Source organism: Equus caballus, chromosome 24 (genome assembly GCF_041296265.1).
Source record: "Equus caballus isolate H_3958 breed thoroughbred chromosome 24, TB-T2T, whole genome shotgun sequence".
NCBI lineage: Eukaryota > Metazoa > Chordata > Mammalia > Perissodactyla > Equidae > Equus > Equus caballus.
The window spans coordinates 19254077-19275252 of NC_091707.1; the positions used below are offsets into that span (position 1 = coordinate 19254077).

Consider the following 21176-nt stretch of genomic DNA (forward strand, 5'->3'; position numbering starts at 1 on the left):
GCAGGTGGCCAAAAGGGAGACTGTGGGGTTGTGTTGAGGTGTCAGTAAACAGGCAGGGGAAGTGCTGGCCCTCAACAACAGACCCTTTTTGGGGGCCAGATGACTGAGTGAGTCTAATAGATGGGAACTAAATCACAGGCCCCCTCTCCCCTACATCACGGGATGGCTGCCACCGTGGGGTGAGTTAGGGACATGGTGGCTTCTCCAAGAAGCCTCATGACAGTAGAAAGTGAGGGATGGTGATTAGCCTTAAGGAAGGGTGGAGAGGGGCATTCTGGTTCTCTTCTGTCCCACTTCAGCCAATGTCAGTGAAGCATCCCAATGCAGGATGGGGAAGAAGTAGGCTATGGCAATATAGGAGAAAGAGAGAGACGCTACTCCTTGGCTCTGTGATGAAGTACTGAGTAAGGGACCTAACTTTTCTGAGTCTCTACTTTTTGTCTGCAAAGTAGGTCTTGTTTCTTCAGGATGTCCTGAGGGGAATTAGCATTAGTTCTCACAAATCTTAGCGTTAGATCAGGATGGAACTTAGAAATCTTGTAGAATCAAATCCATTCCTCTTGCAGGCAAGAACTGAGGCCAGGGTAGTCAAGCAAACTTGCTTAGGGACGTACTGTTGCTTCATAACTGATCTAGCAGTAGAACCCAGATCTCCTGAGTCCAACCTAGGGCTTGAGATATTTGGAAGCTTATTCTACTGTCTTCTATGTTAAACTCTGGAGATGAAGTTCCTGGCACTTTAATTTCTGGATCGTTGGCTTTTTGACCTTCAGAGCTATGGCAAGGATACTTAATGGTAAGTGTTTTAACAGCTGGTAATTCTGAGTCTGACTTTCCATTTTACTAAAAGGGATAAACTTTACATTTTACCCAATTTTAACTTTCAGCTTGCCTCAGTTTTTATTAGCCTGGAAATTCCAGTGAACTCGGCACACTTGACAGTGGTGGGTGTTTGTTGGTGTGTTGGAAAGAGCACGGATGGACTTGGGAGTCACGTGGGCTCGGCTCTGCCACTTATTTGCCGTAAGTCTGGGCAAGTTCGATGATTGCTCTGAGCCACAGTTTTGTTTATAAAAGTGTCTTAGTCAGGGTTCTCCAGGGAAACAGAACCTCTGGGATGTACATATATATGGAGATTTATTATGCGGAATTGGCTCATGCAGTCACGGAGGCTGAGAAGTCCTAGGGCCTGCTGTGTGCACGCTGGAGAGCTAGAAAAGCCAGTGGTATAATTCAGTTTGCCTACAGAGATCTGAGAGCCAGGGGAGCCGGTGGCGTCAGGCCTAGGCTGAGAGCTGGAGAAGATGAGAGATGTCCCAGCTCAGTCAGCGAGGCAGGAAAAAAGGGGCAAATTCCTCCTTCCCCACCTTTGTTCTATTCTGTCCCTCAACGGATTGGATGGTGCCCGCTCGCACCGGGGAGGGCAATCTACTTTACTCAGTGAGCTCACTGATCCAAATGCTAGTCTCATCTGGAAACAGCCTCACAGACACACCCAGAAATAACATTTCTTCTGGGCACCCCGTGGCCAAGCAAGTTGACACGTAAAATTAACCATCCCAAACAGGCTCTACCTACCTTATGGGGTTGTTTGAGAATTATTGGAAGTAATGTTTAAAAGTGGTTAGGAGAGGATCTGGAATTAATAGGAGCTCAATAAATGTTACCTACCTCTATCAATCAGTGCTCACGGAGGACCTAACTGGATGGTTGACCGGGAGCTCAGGCTCACAGGTAGACATAAACTATTTGCCAGGTGTTTTCACTTATCTGCCAGAGTGTTTACACTGCAGGTAGCAAAACCAATAATTTAATAGTCTATCATCCGGCCCCATCCAAAAGCTGAGGTTGAACCTCTGACTGCAGGTAATTTTTTAAAGACTCAAATAAACATTTGCCGTGGGCCTGAGCCGCCCGTTTTCTCGCAGTTCGCCCGGGCTGCCCTGCCTCCTCTGCCCGCTGCTCCCACGCCAGCCCAGGCAGCTGCTCTCCCACCAGGGGCTTCAACTATTGGACTTGAGCTGCAGCACTTTCCCATGAGAACGAGGGCAAGGGCTTCTGTTTTCCTCCGTCATTCGTTGCTTTGTTGCCTTTCTGTAGAGACATTTCCCTGGGATCTTAAACTCCAGTTTCTCATTTCCACAGGAAGTTTCCTGTTTGGTCCTGATGTGGGTAGGCAGGCAGTAAATTCTAGGAGACAGGGTAAAGCTACAGAAGCAGCTGCTGTTACAAAGAAAAAGGGCAGAGGTGGTCTACTGGCCTGCTTTTATTTTTTTAAGAAAGGACAATCCGCTTTTAGTGTTTTGCATGAAGTGAGTCGTTTGGGCTTCATCCATATTGATACGTGCTAAAGGGGCTATTCATGTGGGACAACTGGGAGATGACTTTTGTGACCGAAATAGGAAGAGACATGCTAATGTGATATTGAGCAGAGTGTGGATTTCCATTTTGTCCTGTGATTGGTCTCTCTGTCCAGGGAGACACACAAATGCAGCTCGAGAATACTGACGAACGGTAGCATTAATATTCAGTGAAGAACCCTGATCTGTTGGTCTTGGAATAAAGGTGTGAAGAGGGATAGAGAATAAATAATTAGAATGTAATCTAATATTAGCAGCTATGGACTGGCTTCCTGTGAGGTGGATTTAGGGATGCTTCGATTCTTAATACCATCAACATGCAGTTGAAACATACACACACATCAGACGCTGGGTCACAGCTGGTATGCCACTGGGTATTTTCAGGAAAGGAAATAAAGGATTTACAGGGGGCAGAAATAAATAAGCCACATTTCCCCTTGTCTGTGTCGTGCCAGACAGGGAGACTGTATATTTATAAAATAATCCATTTCACTGTATATTTCTTAATGTCTTGACGTGCACAGGGAAATGCTGTTCATTCTTTTTCAAATTTTATACCATTGCCTTCAAAATTTAGGGTGAAATGCCCTTCAACCCTCCAAGGCTGTGTAAATGCCTCGCTAACACTCGGGGGTAATGTATCAAGACAGCCTCTCATCTGCTGAGCTGAAGGCCAACAGACCCAACCTGGGGTTGTCTTAGCTATCATCAAAAGCTTAATTCTAACAGAGAGCTGAGAAATAGACGTTTGAATTTCAGAAGCAATTCTATTTAATGCTCTACACGACTTGTAGGATTTAAGGGAATATATGGAATTGCTTACGGGAGACATGAAGCAAAACGATGAGATCCTGATCGTCTGCACACCCGGAGCAGGCGAGGGGAGCGGATCGCAGGGCTTTGTTTTATTTGCACAACAGCATCAAACACTCAGTGCGCTTGAAAACACAGGCCGGGTTGTGACTAGCATCTAGTGTGACTGATTTAAGTTTAAATGGAGCCGTACAAACTGTGGTAATCATGAGGCAATTGAGCAAGGATCAAAACAGAAGTGAGCTCTCAGACGTCTTGTATCAGAAAGTATAATCGGTCCTGCAATGGTTTTCCTTTTTGGCTGTTGGATTGATTGTACAGTCTGATGTATTTCTAGAAAACTTGATCTGACACTCAAGCAGGTTCCTGCTGGCCTTGGTTAATTTCTTCTTTTCCAGCCACATTCCACTGGTTCTTGCTTAGGGAGCTTTTGAAAAGCCTGCTTGGTGGGTGCGGAACGATCAGAACTCGGAGCCCTCCATCTTAGTCTCAGAAGGCAGAAGACACTCTTAGATTATCTTCTCTTCAACCACCAGATTTTAGGGGAGATAATTCCAACAGCTCTTCCTGGCCACTTGGAGCTGATTTTGGCGCCCTCAAGGAGGTGGGGGTGGGAAGTGTGACAGGGACACCTGAGTGGAGCTTGTTTCCCAGGTGCTGCTTTGGGACACGGCGTCGAGACACAGGACTCCATTTACGGGTCTGTAGCTTAGCTATCTCTCATGTCCAAAGGGGAGCTAGAGTGATTCTTTTCATGGCAAAAAATAATGGTTTGTGTAGTGACAGAACAAATAAAAATGGCCCCAGTGCAAAATCTACTGTGCCTCTGCTGAGATAACCAAAACGCCTCCTGCCCTTTTCTCCTTTGAGCAGGGGTGGTGGTTCCAGCTAAGCAAAGACGAGGTTCCTGACTCGTGGGGAAGCTGGGTGTCCTTTGGGGAGGAAGGGCATCTTGTGGGATAAGGAGAGACTGTAGGGAACCCTGGATTGGGGGGAGGAATGCTAAGAAGGAGAGGACAGAGCTGACGGGCAGGCCTGCCCTCCTCATCCCATCCCCAGGGAGGGTGAAGAGGCCCCAGGATGGTGACACACCACGGCCTGCCTTGTCCAAAGGCACCCACCCAAGCCTGTATCAAAACCTCTCACCCTGGGACAATCGTGCCATTCTCACCCTCCGTGCCCAGGGCATGCTGCTTTGGTGTGGTCTCATCATTGCGTTTATGGAAGGCCCAGGTAAAGTTGAGACAGGTCACCTGAAAGTGTTGAATCTAGCCCGTGTCTGAGGCTGCTTCCGTTCTGGTGAAGTCCCTTGTGTGGGATTCGTCCTGAGGGCTCTTGTGGGAGATCTCTCTGTGTCTGTCTCTCTTTTCTTGCAGTTATGTCATACGATCCCGAGGAATCATTTGTACACCTCCTCCCCTAGAAGAGGGGTAGTGGGAAATGCCCAGACTTATCTGAGTATTTATGACAAGATATCAGTCCAAAATAGAGGCCCTTGTGCCTATGAATTGATCCCTTAGAAGAGATCTTAGGAAGATTGGGAAGAAATTTTATGTCTCATAGCTAAGAGTATAGTCTGATTTGCTGCATTTGGCTTCCTCAGAGAAATGGCCTGAAATGTGTTCTATGCATAGTAAATGACAGACTTATGCGGTTCATACTGACGTTACAAATGTATCACCTGAGTTTGCAAATGGAATTCTAGGAGGCAATTGTCACTGCATCCTAGGGGCTTTCTTCCCAGGACTTCGTAGCCTCAGCTCTCAGTATGCGCATAGCATCTTGGCGAGCAGGTGGCACATAGGAATGTCCTTGTTTTGCAGATGAAACGAAGGCAGAGAAGGGAGTTCCTAGGACTAGGCAACCTGGATCTGCGCCCATTTCTTATTAATCATAGACTTCCGGAAAGCTCACTTTCCTGACAAGGCTTCTCAGCTCCAAAATAGCAAGTCCTGCACTGGTAATGTGGATTGCTAATGTGCTCATGTTATCCACAGCGGGGTTAACTGAGAGAAGATCTCAGGTTTCTGAACAGAAAGCTGGCTCCTAAATGGCAGAGACTAATTATATTCAGTGTAGAGGGGAGAAGAATGCAAGAATTTCAATTTTTGGCACTCAAATTGTACAAGAAATAGAGTCAGATCAGTTGGTCATTTTTCAAACAGCAGACAACAGACTAAATAGTCCTACATCAGGCATTTATTTTAGTAATGATAATTTTAGTTTTTCTTGAGTGATTTGAAAATACTTAATTAAACAGCGCTATTTCTTTGTAACCAATTCCCTCCATTGTACTGTAAGTGTGTTTATGAATTTAGTAATCTCTAGGACGCAGGTGAGCAGAGGCGGAGGCCCTGATGACCAGTCCCGGAAGACATGGGGGCTGGGCAAGAGGAGGAGGGACTTCACAGCCACCGCTTTGCTCCCTCTGGGTTAGCTCACCCTGTGCTCTTACTCTGCTAGGCCAATCAGGAGCAGACCTCCTCAGAACTTGGGTAGCCACAGTGGCTCAGAAGGAAGATACAGAAGCTAACTGTATTTGCTGCAACAAGCAAGAAGACTGGGTTTTACTGAGCGATAATCGGGTTCTGTTAAACCAGCTTCGGCAATGCACAAGCCCAGCAAAATAAACATGATAATAAAGAGAGACCAATTTTCCACTTTGCTGTGTTGGAGGCTGACAAAATTGCAGCTGAATAAGAGATCCTGAACTGTTGGGACTTTTTTTTCTCTGTGTGAAATATTATCCTGAATGGTAGCCTGATTTTATTATGAAGAATGAATTCTGAGCCTGCCAGGGAGAGGAACAATGGGGAAGCCACCTACAGGGGTTTTTAACCTTCTCTCCTACTGCTACAAAGATGCTATTGTTAGATTTATACTCAACACAAACGCTCAGTGAATATTTATGGAGTAATCGCTTACTCATTATTTGCGTTATAATCATTTGTGTATGCATAACCCTTTTAAAAATTAATTGATACATGAACTCCGTGAAACCCTCACCCATGCCAGAATTAGAACATAATCAACAACTTACATCAACTTAACTAGTCTTTCTTACTCTGTCTTCTTCCCTCGCCTCTTGAGGCATTTCTTAGTCACTTGATTTTTTTAATTTTTGGTTTATGACAATATATTATTTAGTTTTATTCACTTGTAAACTTTATATAAAGGGCACCATACTATATGAACTTGCCTTCTTCATTCAACATTATGATACTAAAATTTTTTTGTGTTGTTGAACATAGCTGTAGTTTATTTTCTCTACTGTATAATGTTTCATTACATGGATATAGTACCATTTATTTATTCACCCTACTGCTGAGCAGTATTTGGTTATTTCCAGTTTTTTGGTATTATGCTGTTCAATGCCATGAACGTTCTCTCCTGCTGTATATGTGTAAGCGTTTCTCCAGGGTATATATCCAGGGATGGATGCTGAGCTGCAAGGTATAAACGTGGTCAGCTTTAAAAGGTAATGCCAGTTGCTCTTCCAGGAGTTGCATTTTTTTTTTTTTTTACTTAAGAACAATTTTAGTTTAATTCTTCACATAGCATGCAGCAGATCTGTTCTTTCTGAGATATGAGACTTGTAAATAATCTTGAGGCTCAGAGGGTTATGGTGGTGGGAAAATAAGGCAATATGGAAAATTTGGCAACGTTTTCAAAGAGGCCTTGTCAGAACAGATATTTTGAGAGTTTAAATGAGTCAGAGAGCTGTTTACCTTTGGACCAAAGCTGATATCTTCTGGAGCCTGCGATGACTGATTTGGATGGAAAGGGATCAGCAGTGCATCCACACAGAAGTTTCGACAAAACGAGGGCTGGAATTGTGATGTGGGTAGAGTCAGAAGCCAGGGCTTCTGCATGCTTCATCACCCCCATTGACTGCTCCCGCCAGGTAGTTGAACTTCCTATCGTCAAACCACAGGGCTGCTCACAGATTTGTCATCTGCTCTCACCCAAACTTCAGAGACTCTCAATGCTGCTGTTTTCACAGCCTACCAGGGACAAAATGACATGGGGGAAATGGCAAATTTGTCTTCATTTTGCTTGTGGAATGGTTGGAAGAGGTCTGAGTTAGGAAGGGGGATATCTAGATCTATGACAGCCTCCTTTGTGATAGGTGAGGCTACTTTCCCTCCTTGACAGTTACCTTTCCCTCTCCTGGGGTCCCCTATGGAAAACCCATCTTTAGGACACTTTCAGTCTTTTTTCAAATTTCCATGGGCCAGTGGCCGATGGTCTGTATATTTGCTGTCAAACGAAGGGAACCAGCTTTCTTCCTTTTCTTTATGCTTTCTCCCCATACAATAGACATCTTCCGGTGGCCCATGGAGTTTCAAATAAAGGCATGCCACTCCACATCTACGTTGGGACCTGGAGCTGCTGGGTTGGAGTGAAGCTTGAATTAGTAGGGGAAGTGGAATTGCTGGCTTTGACTTCCTAGGGATCCTTAAGGTCTGAGACAGACCACCCATTGGTTTTGACGGGTTAAGGTTAGATACAATCCTGTTGGGAGACAAAAGAACAAAAATGTGACTACTGATTTTTCCAGCTGTAATATTTAAGAGTCTCTGGATGATCTTCTCTGGGAACCTCCTTGAGCCAAGCCAAGGACTATCTTTAGGTGTCCTCCGCTCTCGTCTATGCCTTCTTCCCTCTCCTATGCTTTCCTCCTTTCCCTGTCCTTCTTCCTACCCTCTCTCCTTGCTTTCATGTCTTCTGGCTGCTAGTGAGGAAGCTGGGAGAAAACAATTAGCTAAGACAGCTACCAATTCAGACAATATTCTGTTCACACTTATTTGCGACCTGCTCTGCTACTTAGAGCGTAAAGGAAATGGAATAGTGAGCCTGAAGACTGTAATAAATGATGGAGCATCTACCCAGATTTTGTTAGTATTTTGGGTGAGGGGTGAGTTTAAAAGCTGTGTGACTTGTCAAATGGAATTGGTAGATGACTAATTTTCTCTGTGCTTAAGGCCAGTAGTATCACCCAACAAACAGCCAGCACCATGCCAGGCTCCCTTTCTTCATTCTAGCCACATTGTCTTACAATCTAATTAAACCCTCACAGAAGTCTTAAAAGGAAAATGTTAAAATTGCGGCCATTTTTCAGATGAGGAAACCAAGGCTTAGAAAAGTTAAGTACCTTGCCCAAAGTTATATGTCTGGATAGAGGAAGAGCTATCTATTAACCTAACTGAAAGCCTGCCTTGGCAAAGGTCCCGCTGAGAGGCTTGCTGTTGTTAGAAAGAACAGGGGCCTAGAACCAGCTGATGGAGAAGGAAACTGCTCATCCTTCGTGTTCACCTTTGAGCTACCAGAGGCTGGACATGTGAGCTCCAGCTTTTGCCACTGGCAGCTGGGACCCACCCTGAACCCAAGACCGTTACTCAAGCCACAAATGACCAGCTTCAGCGGCTCCTTAATTCACATCAGGCATACTTTGTCTCGCTCCGTAAAACAAGTCCGTTAATTTATAAGTATAGTTGTTCTGCGTAAACAATCCGAGGTAACACCTCTTACATTAAAGCACATACTGTGTTTTGAGGAAAAAAAATGACCTCTTATAAGCTAAATATATGAAAGCATATGATATTTTAAGAAAACCTTAGTAAACGCACAACTATTGTGAATCCAGTGTTTATTCCAAGCTTAGAGAATGGCCCACACTCATTTGGGTTTTATTCAAACTTCCAGCCGAGTGTCATGAATCAAGGAGTGTTCCTGGCAAGGTCAAGGCTCAGGCACAGGCCACAGTAGAAAACCCGGTTCCGTGCAAAGGCAGGAGCAGAAGAGTGTTACGATAGCAGGTTTGGCAGGCCACGGCAGGACCCTTTGAGAAACTTTGCTGAACAGGCTCCACGTTACTGCAACAGTCCCACAGGGAAGTTCAGAAAACTGAAAGAAGGGCCCCACTTGCTCAGTCCGCTGTGTGTCTTCTGAGGAAAGGTCAGCACATGTCTATGAGGGAGGCTCCCACCGTGTTACTAGTTCCTGTTTTTCTGTTAAATGTCGCTGTTTAACAGAATAACCTTCCTGCTCTTGACTTAACTAACAAAAATATGTTTAACGAGCTCTTAAACTGTGAGGAGGCAGAGATTCTTACGAGCAAATGTGACTACCTGTAAGAGAGAGGAGGCCAGAAGCTTTGCTTTTTAATTGCTAATTTAGAAAATCTCGATCATGGAATTTTTTTCCAAGGCAGTTGTTAGTGTCTAACACTTCTTGTCTTCTACACTTCTGTAATCACACTTTTCGTTTCTCCCTCACAGAAACAATATTTAGTTTACAAATCACCTTCTGTTCTAAAAGATGATTTGTAAACTGATAGTTGGGAACTAAAAATACATTTCCCACAGAATGTTACAACTGGCAGCTAGAATCTCAATTGACTATTAATACAGTAAAACTTACCCTAATAATAATATGGAGTAATGAGGAAAATGAGTCCCTCATTCTACCTGTAAATCAAATCTCCATCTAATTAATCAACTCCTCTGGCCTCTTTGTTGTTCCAATCAAAAGTAACAGAACAATTCAAAATGAAAAATATCAAGTGTCTGTGTGGAATGCAATATAAGCTCGATGAGATGTTGCACAGAGGGGCATGAAGACACGAGGCCAGGTTCACGGAGGAGGTTTGGCTTTGGCCAAGCTTTGGGGAATGGTTAGGATTTGAACTGGTGAAGGGAAAAGGGGAGAGCATTTCAAGCAAAATGAGAAAGACATGGAAATGGGAATAATCATGGATAGGAAACAGGGCATGTTGATGGGGAAGCTCTGGTGAACTCAGAGATTTGTATTAGAGAGCAGAAGAAGACCATTCTTGGGATGGCACAGCGTTTGGACTGCTTAGAATGAGGAATTTGGAATTTAAGAATAGAAGAAAGTGTTCAATAAACATTTGTTGAAGGAATGTCTTACTTATATTATATTTTGGTCCCTCTGGTTTATTTTATCTCATCTTCTTCTGCTGTTTCTTTCTTCCTAGACCTGTTGAGTCTTCCAGTCACTTCTTCCTCTTCCTAGCTTATATAAGACTTTCCCTGCTTTCTTAGCTAAGGCTGTGGGAGAACGTTAATTGTTTGTAATCAGATCCAGTTGTTTTCTGGAAATCTTGCTAATGAGGCTGTAGTGTATCACATCTCCATTTTCTTGCCCTTCATTTCTGTTAGAGAGCTTCCTGTTCTCCCCACCGTGGATCTGGGCCCTGAGAAAGAGCACACATTGCCATCTTTGTGGTTTCTGAGCAAATTGGTCTGCACTGGGCCCCTTCTGCAGGTCCCCAGCAGCCCAGAGCTCTGTGGCTTTGCCCACATAGAAGGTTTTATTGAGGAGAGCACAAGCTAGAAATCAGAGGGACGAGTATCCCTATCTTTTGATTCTGGCCATGACATTGGCAGTGGAGAATGTGTAGGAAGTCTAGGAAGATCTTCCACAGCCATCGCCAATACCCTTTCTGCTTCCATCCTTCTGCCCCTTTCAGTCTGTCTGGCTCAGATGCTGGGTACTTTGCTTTTATCACTGCCCCCAAAGATTTCTTGCTGCTCCTACCTTCCCCTAGGCATGGACTGTATTAATTTGAGATTTTGTAAACTGTTTATCCTCTTGAAGAATTAATCTGTCTTAGTTTTCAAATTACAGTACCTAGTTCATGATTGATTCCTCATTTGAAAAAAAAGTTTATCATTTATTTATTCCACTATTTTTTGTTTTGTTTTGTTTGTTTGTTTTATTTGTGATCTTGATCACAGTAAAAAATATTGATGGGGGACTTTAAGTAAACAGAGGCCACATATGGGTTTGGTAACCATACTTTCTATACTCCCAGAATGAGATCCATGGCTTTTAATATGTGAATGATTATGGGAACTATGGAAGAAAATATTTGAAATTGGGATGGTTGAGTTATATCTTGGATGTGTATGTACTGTATGTCAATATTCTCATCAAAACATTATCATCTCCATGAACCCTGTAACTGGATCTGAGCTCCCACTCTTAGAGAGTCATTTCTTTCCTTTAGGGCAGAGTCCAGTTAAAATGTAGGAACTTAGAGTGACATCAGCATCATGGTGGAGTGAGTTCTCCCGGCGATCTCTCCCCTCTACCATACAATGGAAAAGACATTCATACTCCAAAAGAGGACATCCACACAATGCAAAAAGATGCATGCAGCCACATGTCAGAGGGTGGAGAGGCTGGAGCCCCCCGTGGAGGAGGTTGAATGGGACCAGAGAGAAAATGACAAGTACCCAGAAATCAGTCCTGAAGACAGAGAAATATGGAATCTAGATGACAGAGAATTCAAAATAGCTATCATCAAAAAGCTCAACAAGTTAAAAAAGAATGTAGAGAAACAATTCAACGAGTTCAGGAGCTACTTCACAAAAGAGATTGAAACTATAAAGAAGAATTAATCAGAAACATTGGAGACGAAAGACGCAATTGATGAGATAAAACAAAATATGGATTCCCTGAATGTTTGAGCGGACATCATAGAGGAGTAAATCAGCATAATTGAGGATAGACGTATTGAAATGATCCGGATAGAGGAGGAGAGAGAACTAAGACTAAAAAGAAATGAAGAAAGTCTCCGAGAAATATCTGACTCCATTAGGAAATGCAACATAAGAATTATAGATATTACAGAGGGAGAAGAGGAGGAGAATGGAGAAGAAAGCTTGTTCAAAGAAATAATAGCAGAGAACTTCCCAAACCTAGGGAAGGAGATGGAAACCAATGGGGAAGATGCTATCAGATCTCCTAAATATGTCAATGTAAAAAGACCTACTGCAAAACATATAGTAGGAACCCCTTCAGGCTTTCAGTGGGTTTCTCTGCAGAAACATTACAGGCTATGAGAGACTGGAATGACATATTCAAATCTTTGAAGGACAAAAACTTTCAGCCAAGAATCCTCTATCCAGCAAAAATATCCTTCAGAAATGATGGAGAAATAAAAACTTTCCCAGATAAACAAAAGCTAAGGGAGTTTGTAGCCACAAGACACCCCTCCCCCCAAGAAATCCTCAAGAAGCTCCTCATACCTGAAAAAAAAAAAAAGGGAGAAAGGGGTTACAAAGCATGGAGTAAGGAGATAAATAGGTAGACAAAATCAGAAATTTGTAGCTATACATCAGAACAGGTTAGAAAATACTCAAGTATAACATTAAAGATAAAGGGAAGGAAAACACCAAAAACAAAGATAATCTTGTCATTTTAACCATAAACTTACAACACAGGATGGAATAAGATGTGAGAAAAACAACTTAAGAGGAGAAGAGGAAAGGGACTGAATTGGTTTAGTCTAAGGAAATAAGAGGCTATCAGAACATGGACTATCTTATCTATGAGATTTTGAATACAAACCTCATGGTAACCACTAAACAAAAAAGCAGAACAGAGACACAAATAGTAAATAAAGAGAAAACAAAGAAACACAACATAAAAAAACTACATAACTGAATTCGTAGACCAAAACACGTGGGACAAGAAACAAAGGAAATGCAGGAGAACCAGAAAATGACTGATGAAATGGCAGCATGAAGCTCTCATATATTGATAATCACCTTAAAGGTAAATGGATTGAAGTCTCTAGTAAAAAGACACAGAGTGGCAAGATGGATTAAAGAATAAGACCCAACAATATGCTGCCTCCAGGAAACACATCTCAGCTCCAACAACAAACACAGGCTCAGAGTGAAGGGATGGAAGATGATACTCCAAGCTAATGGCAAACAAAAGGAGGCAGGTGTTGCAATACTTATGTCAGACAAAGTAGACTTCAAGATAAGTCAAGTAAAGAGAGACAAAGAGGGGCAGTATATAGTGAACAAAGGGACACTCCACCAAGAAGACATAACACTAATAAATATCTATGCACCCAACACAGGAGCACCAAAGTACATAAAGCAACTACTAACAAATCTAAAAGGGGACATTAATAACAACACCATAATAGTGGGGGACCTCAATGCTTGACTCACATCAATGGATAGATCATCCAGACAGAAAATCAACAAGGAAACAGTGGAATTAAATGAAAAACTAGACCTGTTGGACTTAATAGACATATATAGAACACTCCATCCAAAAATAGCAAAATACACATTCTTCTCAAGTGCGCAGAGAATATTCTCAAGGATAGACCATATGTTGGGAAACAAGGCAAGCCTCAATAAATCTAAGAAGATTGAAATAATAACAAGCATCTTTGCCAATCACAATGCTATGAAGCTAGAAATTAATTACAAGAAAAAGGCTGAGAAAGGGACAAAGATGTGGAGACTCAACAATATGCTATTGAACAACCAATGGATCATTGAAGAAATTAAAGGAGAAATCAAAAAATATCTGGAGACAAATGAAAATGAAAACATACCACACCAACTCATACGGGATGCAGCAAAAGTGGTACTAAGAGGGAAATTCATCACAATATAATTCATCACAATCTTAACAAACAAGAAAAATCCCAAGTAAGCAATCTCAAACTACACCTAATTGAAATAGAAAAAGAAAAACTAACAAAGCCCAAAGTCAGCAGAAGGAGATAAATAATAAAAATCAGAGGAGAAATAAATGCTATTAAAACAAAAAAGGCAGTAGAAAGGATCAATGAAACAAAGAGCTGGTTCTTTGAGAAGATAAACAAAATTGACAAACCCCTAGCCAGACTTACAAAGAAAAAAAGAGAGAAAGTTCAGATAAAATTAGAAATGAAAGAGGAGGAATAACAAAGATACCACAGAAATACAAAGGATTATAAGAGAATGCTATGAAGAATTATACGCCAACAAAATGGACAATCTAGAAGAAACGGATAAATTCTCAGACTCTTACAACCTCCCAAAGCTGAATCAAGAAGAAATAGAAAGTGTGAATAGACCAATCACAAGGAAAGAGATTGAAACAGTAATCAAAAGCATCCCCAAAAATAAAAGGCCAGGACCAGACAGCTGCCCTGGAGAATTCTACCAAACTTTCAGAGAGGATTTAATACCTATCCTTCTCAAGCTATTCAGAAAAATCAGGGAAGATAGAATTCTTCCTAACATATCCTATGAGGCCAACATCACTCTGATATCAAAGCCTGACAAGGACAACAGAAAAAAGGAAAACTACTGGTTAATATTGCTGATGGACACAGATGCAAAAATCCTCAACAAAATATTGGCAACTAGAATTCAGCAATACATCAAAAAGATCATACATCATGATCAAGTGGGATTTATACCAGGGACACAGGGATGGTTGAACATCCGCAAATCAATCAATGTTATACACCACCTTAACAAAATGAGGAATAAAACCCACATGATCATCTCAATAGATGCAGAGAAAACATCTGACAAGATCCAACAGCCATTTTAGATAAAAACTCTTAATAAAATGAGGATAGAAGGAAATTACTTCAACATGATAAAGGCCATATATGACAAACCCATAGCCAACATCACACTCAATGGGCAAAAACTGAATGCCATCCCTCTGGGAACAGGAACAAGACAAGGATGTCCACTATCACCACTCTTATTCAACATAGTACTGGAGATTTTGGCCAGAGCAGTTAGGCAAGAGAAAGGAATAAAAGGAATCCAAATAGGGAGTGAAGAAGTGAAACTCTCACTGTTTGCAGACGACATAGAAAACCCTAAAGAGTCCACCAGAAAACTATTAGAAATAATTCACAACTACAGTCAAGTTGCAGGGCACAAAATCAACTTACAAAAATCAGTTGCATTTCTATACTCTAATAACGAACTCATAGAAAGAGAACTCAAGAATATAGTTCCATTTACAATTGCAACAAAAAGAATAAAATATCTAGGAATAAATTTAACCAAGGAGGTGAAGGAGCTATACAATGAAAACTATAAGACATTACTGAAAGAAATAGATGATAACATGAAGAGATGGAGAGAGATTCCATGCACATGGATTGGAAGAATAAACTTAGCTAAAATGTCCATACCGCCTAAACCAATGTACAGAGTCAATGCAATCCCGATCAGAATCCCAAAGACATTCTTCATGGAAATAGAACAAACAATCCTAAAATTCATATGGGGCAACCAAAGACCGCAAATTGATAAAGCAATCCTGAGAAAAAAGAACAAAGCTGTAGGCATCACAATCCCTAACTTCAAAATGTACTACAAAGCCATAGTGATCAAAACAGCATGGTACTGGTACAAAAACAGCCACACAGATCAATGGAACAGAACTGAAAACCCAGAAATAAAACCGCACATCTTTGGACAGCTAATCTTCGACAAAGGTGCCAAGAACACACAATGGAGAAAAGATAGTCTCTGCAATAAATGATGTTGGCAAATCTGAATAATGACTTCCAAAAGAATGAAAGTAGACCATTATCTCACACCATACACAGAAATAAACTCAAAATGGAACAAAGACTTGAAGATAAGTCCTGAAACCATAAAATTTCTGGAAGATAATATAGGCAGTACACTCTTTGACATCGAGTTTAAAAGGATCTTTTCGAATACTATGTCGTCTCGGACAAGGGAAACAAAAGAAAAAGTAAACAAGTGGGACTTCATCAGACTAAAGAGCTTCTGCAAGGCAAAAGAAACTAGGATGAAAACAAAGAGACAACCCACCAAGTGGGAGAAAACATTTGCAAATCATATATCTGACAAGGGGTTAATCTTCATAATCTATAAGGAACTCTCACAACTGAACAACAAAAAACAAACAGCCAAATCCAGAAACGGGCAGAGGAGATGAACAGACATTTTTCCAAAGAAGATATACAGACGGCCAATAAACACATGAAAAGATGTTCCACATCACTATCAATCATCAGGGAAATGCAAATCAAAACTACACTAAGATACCACCTTACGCCTGTTAAAATGGCTATAATCACTAAGACTAAAAATAACAAATGTTGGAGAGGGTGTGGAGAAAAGAGAACCCTCACACACTGCTAGTGGGAATGCAAACTGGTGCAGCCACTATGGAAAACAGTATGGAGATTCCTCAAAAAACTAAAAATAGAAATACTATATGACCCAGCTATCCCACTACTGGGTATCTATGCAAACAATTTGAAATCAGCAATCCAAAGTAACATATGCACCCCTATGTTCATTGGAGCACTATTCACAATAGCCAAGGCATGGAAACAATCCAAGTGCCCAACGACTGATGATTGGATAAAGAAGATGTGGTGTATATATACAACGGAATACTACTCAGCTATTAAAAAAAAGCCAAAATGATCTCATTTGCAATAACTTGGAAGGACCTGGAGGGAATTATGCTAAGTGAAATAAAATGACTTCTGAGAAATACAAACACCAGGTGATTTCACTCATATGTGGAATATGAACAAATCCATGGACAAAGAAACCAGTTCAGTGGTTACCAGGGGAAGGGGGTGGGGAGTGGGCGCAGGGGGTGAAGGGGAGCACCTATGTGGTAACAGACAAGAAATAACGTACAACTGAAATCTCACAATTATGTAAACTACTATGAACTCAATAAAAAAAAATGTAGGAACCTATATGGTTAAGCCTTATTTTTCAGTTAGTCCCAAATGCGAATTAGTTTCAGATCCTTTGAGCTGTTAGGCTCTTGGGAAACAGGCTCCAAGGAGTGCAAGGAGGGGCCACGAAGGTTCTTTGAATTAGCCTTCAGCTATTGCTCTCAACCTGGGGAACTCCGAAAAATACAAATTCTTGGGCCTTACTCTTCAAAATTCTGGTCTGACAGGTCTGGGGTGTGGTCTGGGCATCTGCCTCATAAACTCCTCAAGTGATCCTGACACCCCATTGAAGTGTTGCAGCCGCTGACTAGAGCGTGTTGCTTTTCCTTAGCAGAGAGCATCTTTGCGCTGACTGCTTGAAAGGGGGTCCTAAGCCCGAATGGGTGACAGGCCTGGGCGGGATCCAGCAGTGGGGGCTTGTTTTGAGATGGAGCTCTGTGTGAAAACGGGAGCTGTCTTTATAGAGAGTTTCTGGCCAGTGTGGGCTACTCACCTGCGGGATAATTTCTGCTGCCATTATGGATAGGCGGAGATTTCTTACCACTTTGGAGGCCTCCTTTGGGTGTGCCAAGCTGAGTGATATTTAGGCTCTGCGCTGTGCAGAGCAGCTGGGGAGAGGAGGAGCCAGCGGCTGGCAGCTGGCCCCGAAATTAGCGTCGGTGTGTAAATACATCGGTACCTAAAAACCAGCAGCTTTGGCGCCTTTTGTCACACCTCCTACCCAGTGACTGTTGTGCCTGCTGTTTGTACGTTGGTCCTTTCATCAGGGCTTCTTTGAGGCTTGTGGTCCCCAGGTTTCTCCAGTATAGAAATAAATTTCCCCTGCGTAGAAACACTTGGTGGGGGAAGGGAGTCTTGAACCAAGTTATTCGGTAATCTCCCTGGGGATGGGCTGTTCACTGCCTTGCTCCTTTCATTTCCCCCACAATATCCATGCAGCAAAAACTAGGACAGGCTCAGCCCTCTCTCTGGATCATTATAGTTTGGAGGGTTTGCGCAGGCTGGGTGTAGACGGAGGAAAGGATCCTGATTTAGAGCAGATGTGCTCTCCTTAGGTAACCTAAGCTTGAGGTACCAAAGGGAAACTTGTGAATCACTCGGGTCCTGGAACTGTGCCTCTGAGGGTCTGTTTTCCTGACAACCACCTTCCTTCCTCTGCGACCCCATCCCCACCCCAGGCCTCAGGAGAAGAGGCGATTATAAACTTGCGCCAAGGGGGAATTCCCCCAGGGCAAGTTCAGGAGAGCCAGAGCGGTTCTGCCTTCTGCCCCAGCTGCCTGCCAGGTGGGGGTGTCAGTGTGGCTAGCCGAGTGGCCTCAGAGATGTCATACTTCCGCCACTCTTCTGCCACTGTCTGAAGAACTGGTGTCCTTCCATCTGTGCTTTTAAAAAACACATCCCTCGGAGGGCCCAGGGACACATCCTGAACCCTTGGAGGGGGACTGTGGCATGTTTGTCACTGTATCCTGTGGGTCTTGGCACATAGTGAGTACTTTAAAATCTTTGTTGAGGGGCTGGCCGGTGGCGCAGTGGTTAAGTGTGCTCCTTCTGCTTTGGCAGCCCGGGGTGCCCCAGTTTGGATCCCAGGTGCAGACATGGCACCGCTTGGCAAGCCATGCTGTGGTAGGCATCCCACATATAAAGTAGAGGAAGATGGGCACCGGTGTTAGCTCAGGGCCAGTCTTCCTCAGCAAAAAGAGGAGGATTGGCAGATGTTAGCTCAGGGCTAATCTTCCTCGGAAAAAGAAAAACAAAACAAAACAAAACTTTGTTGAATAAATGGTAATGAACATTCCACATTCTGGTTCTGGGCAAATTAAGCCTGATTATTTTTGCATTTCTTAGCTGGCAAGCTTTCCTCCTTATCTCAGCAGCAGCCTTCATGCCCTCCCATTCCCCTGAAAGTCCAAGTCTGGGCCCTTGGAGGTGGACTGTAACTATCGCCGTATGGCTTTAATGAAGGATTGCAGCCTGTCACCGTGGAGACACGTGGCTACAAGTCTGACTTTTCATTTTACCTGTTTTTTCTTAACAGTTCTTCACCCACCACTGACAAGCTGAGGCTTGGAAAATGCTCCTTGAATAAGCCAGAGTGTCACCAACACCAGCAGGGTCAGCTCCAGTCCCAGCCTCCCACCAAGCTTCTTGGACCAAGGCCAGGTGCAGGCACACTTTATCTGTAGGATGGGGACAAAAATACCACTTCATTTGCGGTGAGGAGACAAATGTATTTAACAATTCAGATAGCATCGTGGCTGAGTGTGGGCTCAGGATCCAGCTGCCTGGGCGTGGATACCGGCTCCGTGACTTCTGAGCCACGTGACCTTGAGCAAGTGACTTAATTTCTCAGTGCCTCAGTTTCCACCACGGTCAAATCAGGTTCAAAACAGTACCTACCACGGGGGATTGTTGTGAGAAATAAATAAAGTTACATGTACAGGGTGAGATCAGAGCTTGGCACAGAGTGAGGGGCAGGAAGTGTTAGCTCTGAACTGAGAGAGAGGCTCGTCGGATGATTGTATTCAGTGATCATTATCATTCGGCCAAATTGGAATTTCGTCTATTTTTCCCACTCTCCTGCCCAAGCAACAGTCTGAACTGCAGCTAGTGTTTTGACTTTCGCATTTAGAATGTGCTTAAAGTCCAGAGTGGACAAGAGTAATGGAACATTTCATTACTTTTTCCCTTTTAGAAACAGAAAAAGGAAAATTCTGTTTTTTGAGTTGAAACGGTGCAGAGGAGCTGTCAGCAGACTGGAGGCTTGCTGGATGAGTTTTTGATCTGGGTTAGGAAGAATATGTCTATTTTCTCTGTAAAGAGATAATAGATAGTAAATAATCATAATTTGTGGCCACCATCTTCTTGTTTCATGTTTTTCTCTTTATTTCATATTTTTTTGTGGGGGAGAAATATATCATGTACACAAAAGACACTATCTTTTGTAACATATATAAACTATTTATAACATATATAAACAGTTTAAAGCAGAAGTTGGCAAACTATAGCCTGTGAACCAAATTTGGCTATGACCTCTTTTTATAGGACCTATGAGCTAAGAATGATTTTACATTCTTAAAGGTTGTAAAAAAAACCCCAAAGAACAAGATATAAGAAAGATGGTAGATGGCCCTAAAATGTTTACTATCTTGACCTTAACAGAAAAAGTACATCAACCTCCGGTTTAAAGAATAATAATAAATCACCCCTCCTCCACCTCCATCTGTCTTATGAAACAGAACGTCGCTAACATCACTGAAACTTGTGAGCACCCCTTCCTGACCGCCTCCAAGGCTCTCCCCCAGAGCTAACTGCTCTTCTGAATTTTATGTTATTCATTCCTTTGCTTAAAATTTTTAAAATATAAACATATATATAAATATGCAAGACATTGTTTATTTTGGGTTTTTTTGCCCTCTGTATAAATGAAATAATACTCTCTATTTTTTCCATTACATGCCATATTCTCTTAATATTATCTTTTTTTTTAACATTAAGTTTTGAGAGTCATCCAGGTAGATGTATGCAGCTGTAGTTTGTTAATTTTTCCTGCTTTTAGCATCTTTGTGTGTGCAGATACCATGCATATTTATCTGTTCTACTCCTGATGGACATTTGAGTTGTTTCCTGTTTTTCTTTTTTTTTTGGTGAGGAAGATTGTCACTGAGTTAACATTTGTGCCAATATTCCTCTATTTTGTATGTGGGATGCCACCACAGCATGGCTTGATAAGCGGTGTGCAGGTCCATCCCCAGGATCTGAACCCACGAACCCTGGGCTGCCGAAGCGGAGTGCACAAACTTAGCCACTACACCACTGGGGCTGGCCCCCCTGTTTTTTTTCTCTTATAAACACTTGTTATCAGCATTTTTATCCCTATTTCATGGTCTATATGTGCAAGAGAGTCCATAGAAATGGAATCGTTGGGCATTGGTATATGTATCTTCAGCTGTACAAAATGATGCCAAATGGCTTTCCAAAGTGATTGCACCAATTTCATTCTATTGCAGTTCACTAATGCTGTGTAACATACCACCCCAAGTTGAGTGGCTTAACACAACAATATTATTTTGCTCGTGGTTTTGTGAGTCAAGAATTTGGGAAGAACTTGGTTGAGTAAGTTGTCTCTGCTCCAGGTGGTGTAAGCCGAGGCTGCTGGGGCTGGAGGGTCTGCCTCTCGGATGCCTTCTTTGTTCACATATCTACATCTTGATGCTCTTCCGTCTCTCTCTCCACACAGCATCTCCCCCTCCAGGGCTTTTCCACATGGCTTGAGGTTCTCACAAACTGGTAGCGTCAGGATACTCTGACTTCTTATATGGTGGCTCAGGGTTCTAAGAACATATGTTTCAAGAGTTTGGAAGTGGCAGCTGGCAGTCTCTTAAGGCCTGGACCTAGAAACTAGCATAACATCATTTCTGCCACATGCCATGGGTCAAAGTCACACAGCCCGCCCAGAATCAAAGGGAGAGGGCATA

General features: G+C 42.5%; 1 long non-coding RNA gene across 1 annotated transcript in view; it reads left to right on the forward strand.

The window, feature by feature from the left end:
* The first annotated feature begins 721 nt into the window (after nt 1–721).
* LOC138920640 (uncharacterized) overlaps nt 722–21176 on the forward strand; it is a 49127-nt gene continuing 28672 nt past the window's right edge. The window contains exons 1-2 of the long non-coding RNA XR_011432151.1: nt 722–796; nt 888–1023. This is a non-coding gene — a long non-coding RNA (uncharacterized lncRNA). The remainder of the gene's footprint in view (nt 797–887; nt 1024–21176) is intronic.